Below are 11247 nucleotides of genomic sequence, written 5' to 3' on the forward strand. Positions count from 1 at the left end.
CTACTATGTCATGTAAACAGGAGATTTTAAATGTAAAAAAAAGAAACATTTCTCAGAAAACTTTTCAAAATTGAAAACCACAATTTAAGTTCACTCATCCCCCATTGTCCCTTATATCCTTTATTTTATATCCATTTTCATAAAATAAAAACTGTATTCTGCTCTGAGCTAGGTCCTCTTTTATATTTTTGTATTGGGAGATATGTCTTGAAGGTATAATGTGCTTATTCAATGAAGACTTGTATGGTAGAATGGGAAATTCCATGGGTTAAAATTATATTCCATTGAGTACAAAATTGTGCAAAAGCACAGGTTGTATATGTACGATGTTATGTATCTTTAAATAAGTGGGCTTGCCCATAGTGGCAAAGCAGAGTAATAAATGAGAAATCAAAGCAGATACATTTTTAGATCAATAGGCTATAGCCAGATAAACCCAGAATGAGTATTCCTGGAAATATGAAGCAAAAAATAAGGATGAAATGTAGGGAAATGTGTAATATGCATTTGCCAAAGTGCATTAGATTGCAGGCCTCATGGATTTTCAGATTCCCACATAGGAGCCTGGAAGGGTGTACAATGAGAAGAGTTATTGATAACGGCACAAGCTTTTGGGATGAAATGGAAAACATCGTCATTAGCGATTGAGCATTTTGATGAAAAATTCCATAAAACTTTATAGCATCTGAAAATAAAAGATAAAGTGATCTCACAGCTGTATCTGTGTGGGCATTATTTTCTATCAAAGGTCCAGGAATCTTAGTGTGGCTGTGCTTATGAGCAAGAAAGATGGGGGACATAAGATGCTGGGAAAGAGTTTGAAGGGTTAAAAAAAGAGACAGTAATTTGGGATCCAAATGAGGGGATAACACAGCTACAGAAATATGAGGAACAGGTTTAGCTGTATATTAAGAATCTCTAACAATATTTAAAGTAGTAGAAAATTAATTCAACTTGCTATGAAGAGATTTGAGGCAGGATACTGTTGTTTTTCTAACAATTGGAAAGAAAAAGTAGAAAGTAGTTAGTCTTCAGTTGTAATTTATAATTTATTTATTTAATAAGCCATATTGATGAAGGTTAATTCCAATTATTTTTAATTTAATTTACTTATTTTAACCATAAAAAGAATATCAGAACAATGTGATTAGCAGTATTAATTATCTCTTCTCTGTTGAAAAATTTTAGAAGCAATGGTTGTTATATTACATTTTAGATATTTTTTAGAAATAAAGAATTTTTTTGTCTGTCCATGTAGAAAAATTTGTGAGTTAGAATTTTAAAGACATCTATATTTTTATTTAATTAATAGATTTGAATTGAATTATTTGGCTCCATTTTTTCATTTAAATTTTAATTCATGAGTGCCAATTTGTTTAAATGCCAGTTTGATACAAAGTACATAATATATAGAAAGGACAGGTCTGTATAATTGGAAATGCCAGGTATAAAATCTAGTAGTCATGATGGACACTGAAACCAAAGGTGATCATAGAGATGGTGCCAGATGAGATTGCTAAGAAACCTGGAACACCAACCTGTGGTCCAGTAATCATGAAGCTGATCTTTGCAAAACCAATTAATAGTAAAGCAGTTTCACAACAGACAACATCAGTCATTGAAGGTAGGGTTCTTTCACAGACTACTCCTGGAACTCCATCAAAGACCATAACAATATCTGAAAGTGGTGTCAATGCATCAATTTTTAATTTTACAATGCATATGCCAAATAAAATAGCCATTTCCCCTTTGAAATCACCAAATAAGGCAATAAAATCAGCTGTGCAGACCAACACTGTTGGAGGAGTGAGCATATCACAATTTAAGACAATATTCCTCCGGAAACTGCTCCCAATTCCTCTGGAACTACTGGCAAATGCCCTGCAGATTCAAGTGCCTGGAAAGAAATTTCATTATGTCTGATTTGTTACTGCCACAACAGCTAGTATCTTAACCCAACCAGTTAGTCAGAATTCCAGTAGAAGCATTAAGCCTCTTTAAGAAGCAAAACCAGTGGTTGTTAGTACAACACCAGTGCAGATGTCAGTTCCATTTGTCCAAGCTCAGGCTACTCAACAAATTGTCCCAAAACCCATCAATCAGGTTTCATAAATAGTAACTCACATCCCACCACAGCAATGGATTATTATGCCTTCTATCCCACTGTCACAGATCCAGCCCAACCTCACTAATCTGCCACCAAGTACTGTCCTGGCACCAGCTCCAGGAACAGGGATTGTGGGTTATGCAGTGATTCCAGCTCAATACATTACTCAGCTATAGCAGTCTTCATGTGTGTGTATAGCAATCAGCCCTAATTTTACTGAAATATCTGGTATCCAAACCCAGGCAAGTCTTCCATTTAATTGCATAATCCCATCAGTATCTGCCAGTCAGCCCAGAAAGCCCTGTAATTGTAAAAAAAAAAACTGCTTGAAATTATACTGTGATTGCTTTGTAAATGGCAAATTTTATAACAATTTCAATTGTACTAAAATTGCTGTGTAATAGTAGAAGCAAATGTGACTGCATTTTGTTTTATGACTTCATCCTGTAAAACAACCATGTCAAGTAGAAGGGTCATGACTGGGGCAAGATGTTCTTTTCCTTTTGCTATAGACATCTGTAAGAGCATGGAACTACTTAATGGGGCATTTTTTCTGTAACTAGGGTAATGGGGCTCTGTTTCTGTAACTGGGGTGATTGGACTAACTGTGATTGGTTAGGCTTACTGCCTCTTGACTGCACTCTTCTGCTTCTGTAACCTGGCTTGCTTGCATTGGCTAGACTCCCGAACATTCCTTTTGTGGATTTCAGGCTTATAAGGAGTGCCCTTGCAATTGTTCAGGGTTGATAAGGGGAACAGCTTTATGTTTTGGTCAGCCACCACTGGTGTGCTTCAATAAAGGCTTCATTTGATTTTATGTGCATGTTCTGGAAGTCAGTTTATGAAACCCCAGGATGAAGCTTTAACTACAATATCTGAGGGCTTGCCCTTGATCCATTTCTTCCCTACCCTCATGCCAAATTTGTTTCCAAGGACGGTCGTTGACCTCAAGTACAGGGGAGCTCCTGAGAGATGTTCCTCAGCTTCACTCTGAGGGCAACTCCAATCCATGCTAGGATGCTCTGAAAACCCTCCTACCAGCCTATCAGTTCTGGTGAGTCCACTCTTCTGGGGAAAAGGTCAGATTGGACTCAGTTGCTTAAACACCTTTCCTGGGACAGGAGGAGACATTGTCACTGTCTCCCTGGAGGTCTCAGAGTATGACCACATCTGTCTGTATCTGGGGCCCACTGGAGGCCTCATCTGTCTGGGGGCAGGATGAGAAATGGTCTCTGCCCCATTAGAGGTCTCTCTGTGTGACCTCAGCAATTGTTGCTTGTCCTGTGTCTGTTCTGCTGTTTGTCATTTCTCCAGCATCTTCTTGCTATTTGTCATTTGTCCAGTGTCAGTTCACCAGCCGTTTGTCCTGTTTATCTATTCATGTATGGTCCAATGTTTGCCTTGCTGTTTGTCATTTGTCCAGTGTCTATTCGCCGGCTGTTTATCTTGTGTTTATCTGTCTGTGTTTTGAGCGTGAGCCCTTTTATTGTTCTCATAACTGCTCTTCTTTCATCAGGACTCCTTCGCTCCACAGACATCATGAGACAAGGAAGCACTACAGAGATCTCACCTGTACCCCCTTTAACTTGTTTTCTTAAGAAACAAGAGTTTTCAGGACTTTGTCTATTGGTTTGTTTTTGTTTGTTCCCCTTGTGTTCTGTGTTAATTTCTACCCCAGTTTGTTTCTAATGGGGAAAAAATGGTTAAATGTGCTCACTACAGCTTGCATTAAAGTGTAAAGTGCTGCCAACAAGACTAAAAAAATTTGTCAAAAGTAAAAGCTAAAGGCAAAAAAAAAAAAGGTATTATAGAGATTGCTTTATTTAGGAACTGGGCCAGGTGGCCAGCTGGGTAAATCATGGCAGTTCCTATACAGAACAGATGAAAAAAAAAGAGTGTTTTATACAATTATTATTCCTAAATTGTATAACAAAAAGCATAATTTTGTCTAGAAAATTTGGCTTTTGTCTCAGAATTTGCAGGCATGAATAACTCCCAACTATTAAAAAATGGTCTAAAGATTTTTCAATGTCAGGGTAAAAGTTTCTAGCCGCTATCCAAGAAACCAGAGAAACCAGTTTAGAATGGGACCCCAACCTAGGGGACTCTCTCAAGGAGACCAATGAAGCTGCATCTTTGGGAAGTTCCTTCAGGGAAAAATAAGACCCCTTCATTTGTCTATGTTCCTTTAACTCTTTTCAGGTTTCATGAACAGGACCACCTCAGGAAAAAGGTTAGAAAACTTTTAGAATTTTATATTTGTTAAATTCATAATCTTGATCCAATATGCTTAGGTTAATATGCTTTTCTGATTACACTCTCCTTTATTCTAAGGAAAATTTACAAAGATTAACTCTCGGTCTAATAGGTTTTTAAAATAAGTGATAAGGCTTTTGTTTGTCCATCTACTTTGTGTAGGTGCACCAGTGTACTGTCTGACTACATGTATTGCCCTGTCTACATATATTTGGTACAAAAAATTGACTTATGAGCTCATAAATTATAATTTTAAAAAATGGATCCAAATACTTTTGGTTAATATGATTTAAAAGGTTCAATTCAAATTGGGAAAATAGATAAAAGTACAAATGTCTTTAAAGTTATTAATGCACAGTTTTATTTCTAGATGGTTAAATAGCTATTAAAATATTAATGTCTATAAAGTGTCTGACATCCATTGTCTCTAGGATTTTTCTTCAACAGGAAAAAAAATTATTAATACTATTCAATTCACTTGTCTAACACCTTGTTTAATAAAAGATACATAAATTACATCTACACATATATAAAATTAATCATGAATGTGTTGTTAGAGACATCTAATTGGTACAAACTTAAAATTCTGACAGTAAAATATAATATCAAGTAATCTTAACTCCTTAAATTCCATAAGGTGAAATACTTAAACAATGTTGGTGTTTTATTAAATTGGTAAACTAAAAAGAAATTTAAAATTATTTTGTTATCATAAAAAAGTTAGTATAAATTAAAAACCAAATAAGTATAATTCTACATACAAGGGGTCAAGAGGTTTCAACTACATTTCATCTTATTAAATAGATTAATTTATCTAAATTCAAAAAGTTATAAAGGTTATTTCAAGGTTATTTCAAGGTTCAGATAAAAGAATCAATGGAATAAAAATTATTAAAAAGTTCTTAATATAAAAATATATTTAATAAAAACCATTTCCAGGTAAAAAGTCTTTATGTGGTAAAGTATAATTATAATATATCTAAGTAAACAAGAAAAGGGTCTAATTAACTAGTATAATGGTCTATAAATAAAAGACAAATATTAAAATGTTTATATGTAACTAAGTTTGTTATATATGTAACACAAATAGTTAAAACTATTCAAGGTTGTTCCCTAAGGACAAATATTAATGTACTGATATATTTATATGTTAAAATGACAACACTTCTAAAATATTAATTACATTGTATCTATTAAGTTTTATCCCCTAGAACAAGTAATCTTGAAAAAAATCAAGGTTTGTACATCTGTGGCTAAACAGCAACTGTTATTTTAAAGTATTGTGCTACGTTACAGAGTCTAGATTTTCCTTTAAAGCTAACCTTGGATATTATAAAAACATCAATAAAAGTATGATTTATTGCTCTTCTTTACAGATTAAATGTGTTCATATCTTTCAGGTATACAAATCTTTAAGGTAAAATGTTCATAGGAACATATTATCAAGCTGATATTCTCCAAACTAAAATTGTCTGTAAGATAATAGATTTTATTGGAGATTTACTTATATTATTTAATGTTTTGTAACCAAATCTCATGTTACATTTTACACTAAAATATAAAAATTTAAATGTATTTTAAAATTTAATGAAAGCCTAATCTATTTAAAGGTTAATATTATAAAACATTTTGCCATTTCTCCACATGGAAAAAAAATGTTAAGGGCTCTCAGCCTTTCCCTAATTAATGTTTCAGATGTATGTCATGTTGTGCTAACATTCATACAGAGTCAGGAAACAATATATGTAAACTTTATAAAATTATATCTAAAAAGAGAGATAAAGATCAGCTTTAAAACTAAAATCTTTACCTAAGATTTGTAAACAGCCCTGCCTTACCTGAGATAAGTCTCTTCCTCCCACCTTACAGCATGTCAGAATAACTTCAAAGTAGGCCAAATTTTAGTTGATTTAAAGTTGTATTCAAAGATTAATTTTATTGGAAAGATTACTGTGATCTCAAATAAGAAATATAATGTATAACTCAGCCAAGGTTCAGAATTATATACAAGCTAAATATGTTTTTACTATTGTTAATTTCACTTTGTATTTTCATTATAGCTAAAAAAAAAAAGTGACCATGATACTCAGAGCAACCAAGAGACCTTTATTGTGGCAGTGTCTGATTGACACACAAAAGAGAGAGAGAGAGAGAGAGAGAGAGAGAGAGAGAGAGAGAGAGAGAGAGAGAGAAAGGAAAGTGTGTGTGTGTGTGTGTGTGTGTGTGTGTGTGTGAGAGAGAGAGAGAGAGAGAGAGAGAGAGAGAGAGAGAGAGAGAGAATGGGAAAACAAAGGGAAAGTGAGAAAAAAAAGAGAGAACAAGAGAGAGTTTTATAGCCAAAATCTAACAGGGTTTCTGGGTCTGCAAGTTGCCTTGTTGGCGTGCAGTGATTGGATCATACAGTAGTTGCTACGGGTGTCATCTTCTGCCTTCAAGCAGACCAGGCAGGGGTCAGATGTGGGTTTCCATTACACCAGACAGGTAAAAGTCAAGTGTTCAACTTTAAGTAGGTTTGAATATTCAGCCTTGAGTGGGGTTGAGTGTTCAGACTTCAGGCAAACAAGCGAAACTAACATTTGTTCAGCAGACTCCACAGCTAACAATAACTGATGCCTGTTAATGTTTTACAGAGGTAATACTTCATAAACACACAACCTAAATTAATTTGAGATATTAAGCCAGCATCTGTAGACACATAGTAATTTAAAAAGATTAAGTTAACTGTAAAGGGGCTAAAGTTATGGCTCAGCAGTAGAGTGTCTGCCTTACATATGTGAGGCACTGGTTCAATCTGCAGCATTACATAAATTAATAAATAAAATAAGGATATTGTGTTTTGTAAAAAAAAAATAACTGCAAAGTTATAACCATTAAAGTTAAAGCCCAGCATTCTTACTTTAAAACTGGTAAAGCTGACTTGCTGGATGTTTAATGCCAATAAAGGGACCAAAGAAACAAATATTTGTCTCTTGCCCTGTGGGTCAGCCTGAACCCAGGGCAGGGGGAAAAGCTTTGCAACTCTGGGCCACATAACTTCCTGATAAGGGAGATTAATGAGACCCTTGGAGAACAGAAATGAGTGTAAATGCTGCAAAAGAGGAGGGTCATTTAAAAAGGGAGATATACCTGATGCTTCCAAGGGAAGCCATATGGTCAGCAAGATCTTGACCCATCCTAAAGCAGATGACATTAACAGAGCTAAGATGCTTTTCACAAGTTCCCCAAGAGTGTCCTCCAAGGAAACTCAGCTGACTCTTACCAATAGATAAAGACAAAGTCAGTTTGACCAGCTTGGTCTTAAACACCTAGCAAAAACAGTTAAAAAACCAAAGCACAGCCATTCCTGGGCAATATAAAGAAGCAACAGTTATTTTAATGTAACTTAAAATGTACACTTGGTTAACACCCCTCAAAATAAGTAAGACTGGAGACAACAGACGAGAAATTCTTAGGCAAAAATTCCTGATAACTACCAGTAAACATTGCCAGAAGTTTTTCGTCAGTTTAAGGCCTACAGGTCTTCCCAACTTCCTACATAGGTAGATGTAATCAATGTTTATTAATATAATTATCTAACCTACATACCAAAGGGATCTTTACTGAACACAGGGGTCATGCCAAAAAGGTATTTTTACAAAAATCAGATGATATTAACTAATTTAACTAAATGTTGTGTTGTGTCTACATTTCTGACAATGTTAACGATTTATGTTCCCTAAAAATAGTGCCTTACTGGGCTTTGTCAGGCCTTGTTATGGGGACAATTTCTCAGGTTTTTATTCCACCTTCTGGTAAACAATTATTAATTTCTGTCATTTTCCTGATATTTATGAACAGGTTTTAAGATACTACAACTGCTATTTTGTATTAATCTTACTTCAGCACTCATGTCTTTTTGTTTCTCTCATAGAAGTGCCCACCCCAGGTGAATTTACATCCTGTTCTTCCTGAACCAGATTTTTGCCATGAACTCCTTGATCCACTCAGTTTCTAAAAAGGGACTCCAAACTGCTTGCCCACTGCACATTGCCTCCTCTCAGCTCAAAGTAACAAGAATGGTCATTGCCCTTTTCCCTTACAACAGTAGGAGGTCCCTAACATTGGAGGAAAAATTACAGTCACTATAGATGTTCACCAATATGTCTAGCTCAGAAAGGTGTACCAGGGAAAATACTCCCAAGATCACACTGGATGATCTCCCAGAAAGAGACACTTGCTTCCACAACACAACTTATAAATGGAAAAACTCCCCATTTGCCGGGTGCTTCCCAGGTCCCACTTCAAAATCCTTGCCTAAATCTCCAAACTGTCAATAACTCTGAGCTATGTAACCTACTATTTTGATGGAGTAAAAGGAAAAGCAAAATACCTGGACTTATTACAAGGCCAGGGCCCACTGATTTATCAACATAGACTGGCTGCCCCCATGTTAGTTCCCCTCCTGGCTGGTTTGGGAATAGCTGGATCTACTGCCTTGGGAACTGCAGCTCTTATCACAGGGTCTAAAAATTTTTAGTTAGTCAGCCATCAAACAGATACAGATTTAGGATAACTAAAAAGGCAATGTACAAACTAGACGTTTCACTAGACTCTCTGACAGAAATAGTCTTACAAAACAGATGAGGTCTAGATATTATCTTTCTAAAAAAAAAAAAAGAGGACTTTGTATGGCTCCAGGAGAAACTTGTTGTTTCTATGAAAACCATTCTGGGATAATAAAGGACAGTTTGGCACTAGTGAGAAACAGGTTAAAGGAAAGAGGGAAAGCACTATAAACTTCAGGCAATTGGTTCCAAAACATATTTTCATGGTCCCCTTGGTTGACTACATCATTTCAACCATAGTTTGACCCCTAGTCCGTATCCTGATTGGGATTACTGTAGGACAATGCCTCTTAAAAACCCTCCTAAACCATATACTCAAGAATGTAGGTGAGGTTGGACTTATGGTCTTGTGAGCCAAGTATTACCCCTTAGACACAGAAGGATGGAAAAAAGAAACTTCGGCCTAATGATGTGCAAGATTGACATCGAACCTACTAAAACCAGTGGGGAATATGATAGTAGAAGCAAATGTGACTGCATTTTGTTTTATGACTTCATCCTATAAAACAACCATGCCAAGTAGAAGGGTCATGACTGGAGTAAGATGTTCTTTTCCTTTTGCTTTGGAAATCTTGAAGAACACGGAACTGCCTAATGGAGTATTGTTTCTGTAACTAGGATATCGGGGCTCTGTTTCTGTAACTGGGGTGATTGGACTAACTGTGATTGTTTAGGCTTCCCACCACTTGACTAAACTCTTCTGCTTCTGTAACCTGGCTTGCTTGCATTGGCTAGACCCTCAAACATCTCTTTTGCAGTTTTCAGGCTTATAATGAGTGCCCTTGCAATTGTTTGGGGATGATCAGGGGAACAGTTTTATGTTCTGATCAGCCACCACCAGTGTGCTTCAATAAAAGCTTGTTTCTATTATACATGAGTGGTCTGGAATTCAGTTTATGAAACCCGGGGATGAAGCTTTAACTATAACAGTTATAACAACTTAGAACATAAAAATTAAAGGCAAAAATCAATACAGGCATGCCTTGACAAAAATACAGATTTCAAGCCTAAAATAGGGAAAGGAAAGGGGGAAAACCATATCAATGTCACAGCAAGGGATGTAATTGCCAATGTCAGGATGTTTTAAAAACTACTGAGTGCTATGAGGCAAAAAATAATGTATTCCTCAATATGTAAATGTGTTGGCTGTAAGAATTTTGAAAAAAGCCCAGAAAGAAAGACATGGATGCATCAGGCAGATAAAGCTGAATTAAGAGTGTAGCAACAAACAGCAGGAAGACTAAGTTATCTTCTCAGAATATTTCAGGCTTGCTTATTAGGTCAACACTGGCTTTGAATAGTGAAGGAGGAAATGTGCCATTTACATTTATAACTAAGGAAGTAGTAATTGGCTTCACACCCAGGCAGAGCAGCCAGACAAGAAGAGAAAATCAAAGGCAGCAGCAAAGTGGATGATTCTTGAGGAATTGGGACGATGTTTGATGTGCATCATCAATTCTTCAGGAAAAGTAAAATGTAACCCTGTGCCATGAATTGATAACACTTGAACAAGACAGATAAAGGACCTCTACAGAAATGTGAAGGATGCTTGACTTTCTGGAAGATAGTTTAACAATTACTGTATTTTAATTCAGTTATTTTAAAAAGAAATTTGAAATTATAATATTGAAAGAGAAGAAATGAGAACATTTTAAATCTTAGTTAATTTTATGCCCCTTCTAAATTGGATTTTTCTTTTTAAATTTTTTTTAACTGTGTTATATAGATTCTCAATTTTCTCAAGTGTCTTAAGAATCAGATGTCCTATTCTTCTGATTCTACTGGCCAAGAACATCTATAAATCACTATAATATAATTTAATAAATATGGTGTTGTATGACTTTGTTCAGTAGAAACAGCCAAAGCAGCATTTGGTATTTCCCAGTCATTTTTTGTTCTAGATTTAGAACAAATACAGATAGAATGTCTACATAAACAAATTATGAATCATGTTTGAATGATATCTTGTGTTTAGATAAGCAATATCTTTTTAAGAAAAAAAATAGCTTTTTTTAGGGTGAATTCTGGAATATGTTATTTTTACTTTGGAAAATCAGAAGGGGGATAAATCCCCAGGCAAATTTTTAAAATTAAGAAGTTATATTTTCAAAAAAACACAAAATATTAAGGTACAATAAGTGATTTTCAGAGAAGGGGAAATTTTCCTCTAGTGAGGAATGGTTAACATGCTTAGGTTTTTTTACATTGTCTTTCAGAGGTGGTATGTGTTTGAAACAATAAATTGTTGAAGTGATTACTGGGTATTGTTAAAATGAGGTG

General features: G+C 35.2%; 1 pseudogene; it reads left to right on the forward strand.

Moving 5' to 3' along the window:
- The first annotated feature begins 1073 nt into the window (after positions 1-1073).
- Positions 1074-10460, forward strand: LOC143404159 (protein lin-54 homolog pseudogene; annotated as a pseudogene).
- Positions 10461-11247: the final 787 nt, after the last annotated feature.

The sequence above is a fragment of the Callospermophilus lateralis genome, chromosome 7, assembly GCF_048772815.1.
Source record: "Callospermophilus lateralis isolate mCalLat2 chromosome 7, mCalLat2.hap1, whole genome shotgun sequence".
Lineage (NCBI taxonomy): Eukaryota > Metazoa > Chordata > Mammalia > Rodentia > Sciuridae > Callospermophilus > Callospermophilus lateralis.